Here is a 12,398-nt window from a genome sequence, read left to right as displayed (position 1 = left end):
TCTAGATATTGCTGAGATGTGATCAGAAACCTTTGTTTATATTTGTATCTGCAATTATAATGTGAGAAGTGGAAGAATAACATTATATACTCTCAGTCAAGGCATTAGTGATTGATTCCGTGTTCAACTTTTAGTGGAACTTACAACTGGCTCTGCTGACTAACTCTCATGTTCTTTAGTCTTCATAGAGAGACTCCAAAAGAAGGCATGTTTGGTGCTAATCTCACCACCTTCCATCCCACTCTATTCATTCTCCTTGGCATCCCAGGACTGGAGCAATACCACATCTGGCTTTCCATTCTTTTCTACCTTATGTACATCACTGCAGTCTTGGGAAATGGAGCCCTGATCCTAGTTGTCCTCAGTGAACACACCCTCCATGTCTTCCTATCCATGCTGGCTGGCACTGATATCCTGCTATCCACCACCACTGTGCCTAAGGCCTTGGCGATCTTCTGGGTCCATGCTGGGGAGATAGCCTTTGATGCCTGCATTACTCAGATGTTTTTCATTCATGTTGCCTTTGTGGCTGAGTCAGGAATCCTGCTGGCCATGGCATTTGACAGTTACGTAGCCATTTGTACTCCCTTGAGATACACTACCATCTTAACTCCTATGGTAATTGGAAAAATGACCCTGGCAATCTGGGGATGAAGCATTGGGACAATTTTTCCTGTCATATTCCTGCTGAAGAGGCTGCCATACTCTCAGACCAATATCATCCCCCACTCATACTGTGAGCACATTGGGGTGGCCCGATTGTCCTGTGCTGACATAACTGTCAATATCTGGTATGGCTTTTCAGTGCCAATGGCATCGGTTTTGGTAGATGTTGCATTCATTGGTTTTTCCTACACTTTGATCCTCCAAGCTGTGTTTAGACTTCCTTCCCAGGATTCCCAGCACAAAGCTCTTAACACCTGTGGTTCTACATTGGAGTTATTCTCCTCTTCTTCATCCCATCATTTTTTACTTTCCTGACCCACCACTTTGGCAAGAATATCCCCCATCATGTCCACATACTTCTGGCAAATCTCTACGTGCTAGTTCCCCCATGCTTAACCCCATTATCTACGGAGGGAAGACCAAGCAAATCAGGGACAGTACGGCTGACATGTTATCTGTGGTGGGGAAGTCTTGAGACAGTTCATGGTCCCTTCACAGTTTTCTCTTACCAGTAGGAGAAAAGAGAAGTTGCCAATCAAGTTCCCAAGTTTAGGCCCTATAGTGTGTTGTAGCAGAAAGCACATGGACTTTGGAATAAAATATACTTGGATTCAAATCCTGGCTCCTTGACTTTCTGATTTTGAAAAATCATGGAGAGGTTCCCATCTTTTGAAAATTTAGTTTTAACCTGTAAAGTTGAACTGCTCATATCTATGCTCTAAAGTTTTTGTAAGGATTAAATTAAATATGTAAACTACTTGGCACATTGCCCAGTATTACGTGGGATCTCATGTTAGCTATAATTTTAACGTGAAGTTTGTTGCCTGAGGAAGATGTCTTAGATTTGATGTATATGAGAGTCCCAATATTTCCAGAGGCTCTTCTGCCTCCTCCTGCTTACCTTCCAAGGCTGTGTCATGATCATCATCATCTCCAGCATCACTGCTGTCATTACCACAAACTCCAGAATGGTGGCTCACACTTGTAATCCCAGTACTTTGGGAGGCTGAGGCAGATGGATTATTTGAAGTGAGGAGCCTGAGACGAGCCTGGCCAACATGGAGAAACCCCATGTCTACTAAAAATACACACACACACACAAAATTAGCTAGTCATGGTAGCGCATGTCTGCAATTCCAGCTACTTGGGAGGCTGAGGCAGGAGGATCATTTGAACCTGGGAGGCTGGGGTTGCAGTGAGCCGAGATCACACCACTGCACACCAGCATGGATGACAGAGCAAGAGATTCTGTCTCAAAAAAAAAAAAAAAAGGTGTGTGTTGGGAGAACCCCACTAAGCTGTTGAAAAAGGATTAAGGTTTGCATTGATTATATTTTATATGTAAGGAACGATCACCATTATTATATTTTAAAATCCTTTTACAGGTTGGGTGCAGTGGCTCATGCCTGTAATCCCAGCACTTCGGGAGGCTAAGGTGGGTGGATCAGCTGAGGTCAGGACTTCAAGACCAGCCTGACCAACATGGTGAAACCCCATCTCTACTAAAAATACAAAATTAGCCAGACATGGTTGCGGGTGTCTGTAATCCCAGCTACTCGGGAGGCTGAGGCAGGAGAATTGCTTGAACCCAGTAGGCAGAGGTTGCAGTGAGCTGAGATCGCGCCATTGCACTCCAGCCTGGGCGACAAAGTGAGACTTCGTCTCAAAATAAATAAATAAATATAAAAAAAAATCCTTTTATTCATCCAGGAAATGGGCCAGGTGACACTGACACAGGCACTACTCATAGAGAGCTGAGGGTCTGAACTCACAGGAACAAAGAACAAGTTTTGGGCCCACATTGATAATAGGAAAAATGATATATCATATATTCAGATGTTAGAAAAATGAAGCAAGCTAATATTCTATGATGTTAGTTCCTCTTACCTATTTGTACCTTTTAAAAAATCTAATCAGAGCTAAATTTGAATAGCTTTAAATTCCATTTATAAATTATGATTACTTCCAAACTGTTCCCTTCAGCTCAGCCTTTTCCCTTGAGATCCATATTTATATAGTGAACTATTTCTTGACTTCTCCAGTTGTATATTTAGTAGGTATCTCAAAATAAACATGTCTGTATTAGAAGGGTAGCTTAGGCTATGCTACAGTAATGCATCATACAATTTCAGTGAATTATCAAAACAAAGTTCATGCCTCTATCATTTAAAGTGTAGTGTGTGTCAATAGGATCCATTATCCATTTAGTGGCTCAGGAATCCTGAATCCCTCCATCTTGTGATGTTATGTAAACATACATTTTTCAGAGTTGCTAAAGCCAGGAAAGAGAGAGAAGCATGAGACAGAGCAATTATTAACTGTCTTGGTCTTAAGTAGTTCATCACTTTTATTCACATTTTCACTGATAAGCATGTGGCCTCATGGCCCCAACTCAACTGCAGGGAAAGCTGGGAAATATAGGAGTACTCATGGATTTGCAGTATTAATTGTCTCTGTCACCATCTGTACTTTTGGTTACTTAATATTTATTTGCTCCCTTTTCCCAATGTAGAGACCACACCCAAATTCTCTCCACAGGAGAGACTCCAAAGTCCCACCCAACACTCCATAGGTGGGAATTCTTCACTTCCCACCTATGACTGAGAACATGCGGTGTTTGGTTTTTTGTCCTTGCGATAGTTTACTGAGAATGATGATTTCCAATTTCATCCATGTCCCTACAAAGGACATGAACTCATCGTTTTTTATGGCTGCATAGTATTCCATGGTGTATATGAGCCACATTTTCTTAACCCAGTCTATCATCGTTGGACATTTGGGTTGGTTCCAAGTCTTTGCTATTGTGAATAATGCCGCAATAAACATACGTGTGCATGTGTCTTTATAGCAGCATGATTTATAGTCCTTTGGGTATATACCCAGTAATGGGATGGCTGGGTCAAATGGTATTTCTAGTTCTAGATCCTTGAGGAATCGCCACACTGACTTCCACAATGGTTGAACTAGTTTACAGTCCCACCAACAGTGTAAAAGTGTTCCTATTTCTGCACATCCTCTCCAGCACCTGTTGTTTCCTGACTTTTTAATGATTGCCATTCTAACTGGTGTGAGATGGTATCTTATTGTGGTTTTGATTTGCATTTCTCTGACGGCCAGTGATGGTGAGCATTTTTTCATGTGTTTTTTGGCTGCATAGATGTCTTCTTCTGAGAAGTGTCTGTTCATGTCCTTTGCCCACTTTTTGATGGGGTTGTTTGTTTTTTTCTTGTAAATTTGTTTGAGTTCATAGTAGATTCTGGATATTAGCCCTTTGTCAGATGAGTAGGTTGCGAAAATTTTCTCCCATTTTGTAGGTTGTCTGTTCACTCTGATGGTAGTTTCTTTTGCTGTGCAGAAGCTCTTTAGTTTAATGAGATCCCATTTGTCAATTTTGGCTTTTGTTGCCATTGCTTTTGGTGTTTTAGACATGAAGTCCTTGCCCATGCCTATGTCCTGAATGGTAATGCCTAGGTTTTCTTCTAGGGTTTTTATGGTTTTAGGTCTAACGTTTAAGTCTTTAATCCATCTTGAATTGATTTTTGTATAAGGTGTAAGGAAGGGATCCAGTTTCAGCTTTCTACATATGACTAGCCAGTTTTCCCAGCACCATTTATTAAATAGGGAATCCTTTCCCCATTGCTTGTTTTTCTCAGGTTTGTCAAAGATCAGATAGTTGTAGATATGTGGCGTTATTTCTGAGGGCTCTGTTCTGTTCCATTGATCTATATCTCTGTTTTGGTACCAGTACCATGCTGTTTTGGTTACTGTAGCCTTGTAGTATAGTTTGAAGTCAGGTAGTGTGATGCCTCCAGCTTTGTTCTTTTGGCTCAGGATTGACTTGGAGATGCGGGCTCTTTTTTGGTTCCATATGAACTTTAAAGTAGTTTTTTCCAATTCTGTGAAGAAAGTCATTGGTAGCTTGATGGGGATGGCATTGAATCTATAAATTACCTTGGGCAGTACGGCCATTTTCACGATATTGATTCTTCCTATCCATGAGCATGGAATGTTCTTCCATTTGTATCCTCTTTTATTTCCTTGAGGAGTGGTTTGTAGTTCTCCTTGAAGAGGTCCTTCACGTCCCTTGTATGTTGGATTCCTAGGTATTTTATTCTCCTTGAAGCAATTGTGAATGGGAGTTCACTCATGATTTGGCTCTCTGTTTGTCTGTTGTTGATGTATAAGAATGCTTGTGATTTTTGCATGTTGATTTTGTATCCTGAGACTTTGCTGAAGTTGCTTATCTGCTGAAGGAGATTTTGGGCTGAGACAATGGGGTTTTCTAGATATACAATCATGTCGACTGCAAACAGGGACAATTTGACTTCCTCTTTTCCTAATTGAATACCCTTTATTTCCTTCTCCTGCCTGATTGCCCTGGCCAGAACTTCCAACACTATGTTGAATAGGAGTGGTGAGAGAGGGCATCCCTGTCTTGTGCCAGTTTTCAAAGGGAATGCTTCCAGTTTTTGCCCATTCAGTATGATATTGGCTGTGGGTTTGTCATAGATAGCTCTTATTATTTTGAGATATGTCCCATCAATACCTAATTTATTGAGAGTTTTTAGCATGAAGGTTGTTGAATTTTGTCAAAGGCTTTTTCTGCATCTATTGAGATAATCATGTGGTTTTTGTCTTTGGTTCTGTTTATATGCTGGATTACATTTATTGATTTGCATATGTTGAACCAGCCTTGCATCCCAGGGATGAAGCCCACTTGATCATGGTGGATAAGCTTTTTGATGTGCTGCTGGATTTGGTTTGCCAGTATTTTATTGAGGATTTTTGCATCAATGTTCATCAAGGATATTGGTCTAAAATTCTCTTTTTTGGTTGTGTCTCTGCCCGGCTTTGGTATCAGGATGATGCTGGCCTCATAAAATGAGTTAAGGAGGATTCCCTCTTTTTCTATTGATTGGAGTAGTTTCAGAAGGAATGGTACCAGTTCCTCCTTGTACCTCTGGTAGAATTCGGCTGTGAATCCATCTGGTCCTGGACTGTTTTTCGTTGGTAAGCTATTGATTATTGCCACAATTTCAGCTCCTGTTATGGTCTATTCAGAGATTCAACTTCTTCCTGGTTTAGTCTTGGGATAGTGTATGTGTCGAGGAATTTATCCACTTCTTCTAGATTTTCTAGTTTATTTGCATAGAGGTGTTTGTAGTATTCTCTGATGGTAGTTTGTATTTCTGTGGGATCGGTGGTGATATCCCCTTTATCATTTTTTCTTGCGTCTATTTGATTCTTCTCTCTTTTTTTCTTTATCAGTCTTGCTAGCGGTCTATCAATTTTGTTGATCCTTTCTAAAAACCAGCTCCTGGATTCGTTAATTTTTTGAAGGGTTTTTTGTGTCTCTATTTCCTTCAGTTCTGCTCTGATTTTAGTTATTTCTTGCCTTCTGCTAGCTTTTGAATGTGTTTGCTCTTGCTTTTCTAGTTCTTTTAATTGTGATGTTAGGGTGTCAATTTTGGATCTTTCCTGCTTTCTCTTGTGGGCATTTAGTGCTATAAATTTCACACCATGGAATCCTATGCGGTCATAAAAAATGATGAGTTCATGTCCTTTGTAGGGACATGGATGAAATTGGAAACCATCATTCTCAGTAAACTATCACAAGAACAAAAAACCAAACACCGCATATTCTCACTCATAGGTGGGATTTGAACAATGAGATCACATGGACACAGGAAGGGGAACATCATACTCTGGGGACTGTTGTGGGGTGGGGGGAGGGGGGAGGGATAGCATTGGGAGATATACCTAATGCTAGATGACGAGTTAGTGGGTGCAGCACACCAGCATGGCACATGTATACGTATGTAACTAACCTGCGCAATATGCACATGTACCCTAAAACTTAAAGTATAATAATAAAAAAAATTAAAAATAAAAATTAAAAAAAAAATTTCCCTCTACACACTGCTTTGAATGTGTCCCAGAGATTCTGGTATGTTGTGTCTTTGTTCTCGTTGGTTTCAAAGAACATCTTTATTTCTGCCTTCATTTCATTATGTACCCAGTAGTCATTCAGGAGCAGGTTGTTCAGTTTCCATGTAGTTGAGCGGTTTTGAGTGAGATTCTTAATCCTGAGTTCTAGTTTGATTGCACTGTGGTCTGAGAGATAGTTTGTTATAATTTCTGTTCTTTTACATTTGCTGAGGAGAGCTTTACTTCCAAGTATGTGGTCAATTTTGGAATAGGTGTGGTGTGGTGCTGAAAAAAATGTGTATTCTGTTGATTTGGGGTGGGGAGTTCTGTAGATGTCTATTAGGTCCGCTTGGTGCAGAGCTGAGTTCAATTCCTGGGTATCCTTGTTGACTTTCTGTCTCGTTGATCTGTCTAATGTTGACAATGGGGTGTTAAAGTCTCCCATTATTAATGTGTGGGAGTCTAAGTCTCTTTGTAGGTCACTCAGGACTTGCTTTATGAATCTGGGTGCTCCTGTATTGGGTGCATATATATTTAGGATAGTTAGCTCTTCGTGTTGAATTGATCCCTTTACCATTATGTAATGGCCTTCTTTGTCTCTTTTGATCTTTGTTGGTTTAAAGTCTGTTTTATCAGAGACTAGGATTGCAACCCCTGCCTTTTTTTGTTTTTCATTTGCTTGGTAGATCTTCCTCCATCCTTTATTTTGAGCCTATGTGTGTCTCTGCCCGTGAGATGGGTTTCCTGAATACAGCACACTGATGGGTCTTGACTCTTTATCCAATGTGCCAGTCTGTGTCTTTTAATTGGAGCATTTAGTGCATTTACATTTAAAGTTAATATTGTTATGTGTGAATTTGATCCTGTCATTATGATGTTAGCTGGTGATTTTGCTCGTTAGTTGATGCAGTTTCTTCCTAGTCTCGATGGTCTTTACATTTTGGCATGATTTTGCAGCGGCTGGTACTGGTTGTTCCTTTCCATGTTTAGCGCTTCCTTCAGGAGCTCTTTTAGGGCAGGCCTGGTGGTGACAAAATCTCTCAGCATTTGCTTGTCTGTAAAGTATTTTATTTCTCCTTCACTTATGAAGCTTAGTTTGGCTGGATATGAAATTCTGGGTTGAAAATTCTTTTCTTTAAGATTGTTGAATATTGGCCCCCACTCTTTTCTGGCTTGTAGAGTTTCTGCTGAGAGATCTGCTGTTAGTCTGATGGGCTCCCCTTTGAGGGTAACCCGACCTTTCTCTCTGGCTGCCCTTAACATTTTTTCCTTCATTTCAACTTTGGTGAATCTGACAATTATGTGTCTTGGAGTTGCTCTTCTCGAGGAGTATCTTTGTGGCGTTCTCTGTATTTCCTGAATCTGAACGTTGGCCTGCCTTGCTAGATTGGGGAAGTTCTCCTGGATAATATCCTGCAGAGTGTTTTCCAACTTGGTTCCATTCTCCCCATCACTTTCAGGTACATCAGTCAGACGTAAATTTGGTCTTTTCACATAGTCCCATATTTCTTGGAGGCTTTGCTCATTTCTTTTTATTCTTTTTTCTCTAAACTTCCCTTCTCGCTTCATTTCATTCATTTCATCTTCCATCACTGATACCCTTTCTTCCAGTTGATCGCATCGGCTCCTGAGGCTTCTGCATTCTTCACGTAGTTCTCGAGCCTTGGTTTTCAGCTCCATCAGCTCCTTTAAGCACTTCTCTGTATTGGTTATTCTAGTTATACATTCTTCTAAATTTTTTTCAAAGTTTTCATCTTCTTTGCCTTTGGTTTGAATGTCCTCCCATAGCTCGGAGTAATTTGATTGTCTGAAGCCTTCTTCTCTCAGCTCGTCAAAGTCATTCTCCATCCAGCTTTGTTCCGTTGCTGGTGAGGAAATGCATTCCTTTGGAGGAGGAGAGGTGCTCTGCTTTTTTAGAGTTTCCAGTTTTTCTGTTCTGTTTTTTCCCCATCTTTGTGGTTTTATCTACTTTTGGTCTTTGATGATGGTGATGTACAGATGGGTTTTTGGTGTGGATGTCCTTTCTGTTTGTTAGTTTTCCTTCTAACAGACAGGACCCTCAGCTGCAGGTCTGTTGGAATACCCTGCCGTGTGAGGTGTCAGTGTGCCCCTGCTGGGGGGTGCCTCCCAGTTAGGCTGCTCGGGGGTCAGGGGTCAGGGACCCACTTGAGGAGGCAGTCTGCCCATTCTCAGATCTCCAGCTGCGTGCTGGGAGAACCACTGGTCTCTTCAAAGCTGTCGAACAGGGATATTTAAGTCTGCAGAGGTTACTGCTGTCTTTTTGTTTGTCTGTGCCCTGCCCCCAGAGGTGGAGCCTACAGAGGCAGGCAGGCCTCCTTGAGCTGTGGTGGGCTCCGCCCAGTTCGAGCTTCCAGGCTGCTTTGTTTACCTAATCAAGCCTGGGCAATGGCGGGCGCCCCTCCCCCAGCCTCGCTGCTGCCTTGCAGTTTGATCTCAGACTGCTGTGCTAGCAATCAGCAAGACTCCGTGGGTGTAGGACCCTCCCAGCCAGGTGGGGGATATAATCTCGTGGTGCATCGTTTTTTAAGGCCGTGGGAAAAGCGCAACATTCGGGTGGGAGTGACCCGATTTTCCAGGTGCCGTCTGTCACCACTTTCTTTGACTAGGAAAGGGAACTCCCTGATCCCTTGTGCTTCCCGAGTGAGGCAATGCCTCGCCCTGCTTCAGCTCGCATACAGTGTGCGCACCCACTGACCTGCGCCCACTGTCTGGCACTCCCTAGTGAGACGAACCCGGTACCTCAGATGGAAATGCAGAAATCACCCGTCTTCTGCGTCGCTCACGCTGGGAGCTGTAGACCGGAGCTGTTCCTATTCGGCCATCTTCACCAACACTGTGTTTTCTAACATCTCTTCTGCTAGAGCTACAAGTCTAGGAGGCAGCTGGTCCATTCTCCTGACACGCTGCAGGTATACCAACTATTTTTCTATTGCATAGCACAGATCACCATTTTTTCAATTTCTGTTATGAGATTATTATCTCCCCACTTGCAAATAAAATTCTGCATCTATATTGTTTTCCTCCATTTTTGTTATTTACTTCCAGCCATGAAGATGGGTGCGACAGTCTAGAGAACTCATAGTCCTCTTAACTGTCAATCACATTCCCAGGTGTAAACGCATTCACATGATCTCCAGCAGTCAATTAGGCTATGATGCAGTAACATTTAAGCCATTCTGCTCCTTCCATAGGAGAGAGCTCTTCCTGGGAAACAGCTAACAAGCTAGTGATACATTAAACAAATAATAATCTTTTTTTCTAGATGGGACTGTATAACTAGGATGGCCAAAGAAATGTGGGCAGAAGTGATGTGTGTCACTTCCACACTGAGGTACTTAAATATCCAGTGTAGCATTTCCATGTGCTCTTTCTTGTTCATGGTGACATCAGAGAACACATGCTGAAAATAGCAGCATTTCAAGTAAAGAAGAGTTTGGAATCCTAAGTCAATACTTGGAGGAGAGCCAATCAGTAGCACAATTCAACCAGCAACATCATCATTTTCTTCTTTTCTCTGTGAACAGCAAATCATGTTTTATTGTGTTAACCAAAAATTTGAAGTTATAACCTTATTAACAGAGTAAGTCATTGAATCACTCTGATTCTCAGAATTTTTTGGATGTGAAGAAGCATATTCAGCAGAATTTTATGAGGACTAAACGAGATTGGGTTTGAAGTAATTTCTAATCTGGCAAGTATTTCATATGGGATATAACTGTTACTCTTATGCCTCTTCCAGATGGAAACATAGACGCTGTTGGTTTAATTGAAACCCTTTTCAGTGATTGCCTCTCTCCTTGCCTCTATTCTTTGGTGTCTGAAATTGCTAATCACTGGTGAGAGCAGCAGCTTGTCTTGTTAGAAAAAAATGCAGCTTCTGTCTTCACAGTTCTCTCAATAGCTCTCAAGTTCATCCATCCTAGTGTAAGGGCTGATTACTTGTAGCTCTGCTGTGGGTTTTTAAGCCCCTGTGTGATGTCCTTCATTAAACCATTCAGTCCTGATGGCCTCATGGTTCCTATCACTGCTCCACATCCGGGTTCTGTCCTCCAAAGAGGTGATCCTCAAGAGTGGATTCATCCATTTCCTGAAGACTACCCTCAGTTCATGGTCTAGAAGATTTTTTCCTCTGACTGACTGAGCTATTCATACAGAGTATCTTAGGCCACTGTGGGATGTAGGGAGGGTAGGTAAATTGAAAAGGACACTATTTGTTCTGTCTTTTGGGCTGCAGCTGACCAAAATAGAGCACACACTGTCAAGCAAAATTGGAAATTATTGGCTTATAGGCTAGAGGGAAAGACTTAGAAACTAGACTGTAGGAAGGGCAAGGATATTAGACTATAAGAAGGACTAGAACTAGCCTCCTCCATCTGTCATCTCTATTTTCGGTCTGGTATTTTTATATCATGCTAAGATTGGCTTTCTCCACAGCCTGGAAGCAAACAGTTTTTCTGTTTTACATTTTGAAAATTTTGTCCGCTGGAGAGTGACAGTCTAAAAATTTGGGGGAAGGATCTCTTGGCTCAGCTAAAGTCAGGTTCCTACTCCTAATCCAGAGTGCTGTGATGAAGGGTGGGATGCCATTACACAGGCATGGTTGCTCCATGTCAACCATAGGAATAGGGAGGGCGTTTTTCAGAAAAGGAGAGCAGGGCAGATAGAAGTTGCTGACTACAGTCAAGTGGCAAATCAGAGGCAGAATCAGGTGCAGGATCTAGATCTGATTCTCAGAGACCCCTGTATTCAGATGTATTTCTGTGTTTTCTGTGTAGGTTCTCTTTCAGACTATAAACAGTATGAGGGTGAGGTGATGGCTTCCTTGTTCACTACTGTATTTCCAGCAATTCACACTCAATAAATAAATACATTTTGAAGAAGTGACTTCAAAAGATAGCCTACATTTGCTTTTTTTCTAAACTGGTTTATTGTTTTTATCTAGAAATTTTTGAGTAACAACTCATAAAAATATGTAGTCTTAAGAAAAAATCTATTATTCTTCCACAAAAATGTATAAAATTTTAAGTACTTTCTGATCTAGATAAGGGATAGCTTACTGAATATGTTCTATAGTTTTCTATTAAAAATTTATATTATTTCATAAGAAATTTATCCTGTGATTATAAAGGTCTGCAGACATAATGCATTTAATCTTGTGAGTACAGATGAAATGAGGATTTTTCTAAAGAAAAAATTTTAAATATATTATTTTCTTTAGATCAATATTTAGGATAAAATTACTAGTTTCATTGATTTCCTTTATTTTTCTGTTTTCTACTTCATTGATTTCTATCCTGTTTTTATTATTTCTTTTGGTGTTTTTTTCTTTTAAAGTCTTATCCTTCTACAATAGAAGTATATGGGTTTGTCCTGAAAAATATTCATGTGCACTTGAAAAGAATCTATAGTCTGCTGTCATTGGATGGAATGTTCTATAAGGGTCATTTATGTCAAGATGGTTGATAGTATTTGTTGCTCAAACCTTCTAAATTCTTGCCGATATTCTACTATGTCAATTTTTGAGAGTGGCTTATTAAAATACCAGCTATTATAGTTGAATTGTGTGTTTCTTCTTTCAATTATGTAATATTTTGCTTCATACATTTTGGGGCAATGTTTATACATTTTATAATTAATGTATCTTTACTTATTTACACTTTAAACATAAAATGACTCCAGAAATATTTTGTGTCTTAAAGTCTATTTTATTTGATATTGATATAGTAACTTCAGCATTCTAATGATTATTGTTCACATAACTTATATTTTTACTTTCTTTTTGT

General features: G+C 40.5%; 1 pseudogene; it reads left to right on the top strand.

Annotated features, from left to right (window-relative positions):
* Positions 1-207: 207 nt before the first annotated feature.
* On the top strand, positions 208-1,141 carry LOC101141571 (olfactory receptor 52B2-like; annotated as a pseudogene).
* Positions 1,142-12,398: the final 11,257 nt, after the last annotated feature.

The sequence above is a fragment of the Gorilla gorilla genome, chromosome 9 (genome assembly GCF_029281585.2).
Source record: "Gorilla gorilla gorilla isolate KB3781 chromosome 9, NHGRI_mGorGor1-v2.1_pri, whole genome shotgun sequence".
NCBI lineage: Eukaryota > Metazoa > Chordata > Mammalia > Primates > Hominidae > Gorilla > Gorilla gorilla.
This window is presented reverse-complemented; position numbering and strand designations above follow the sequence as displayed.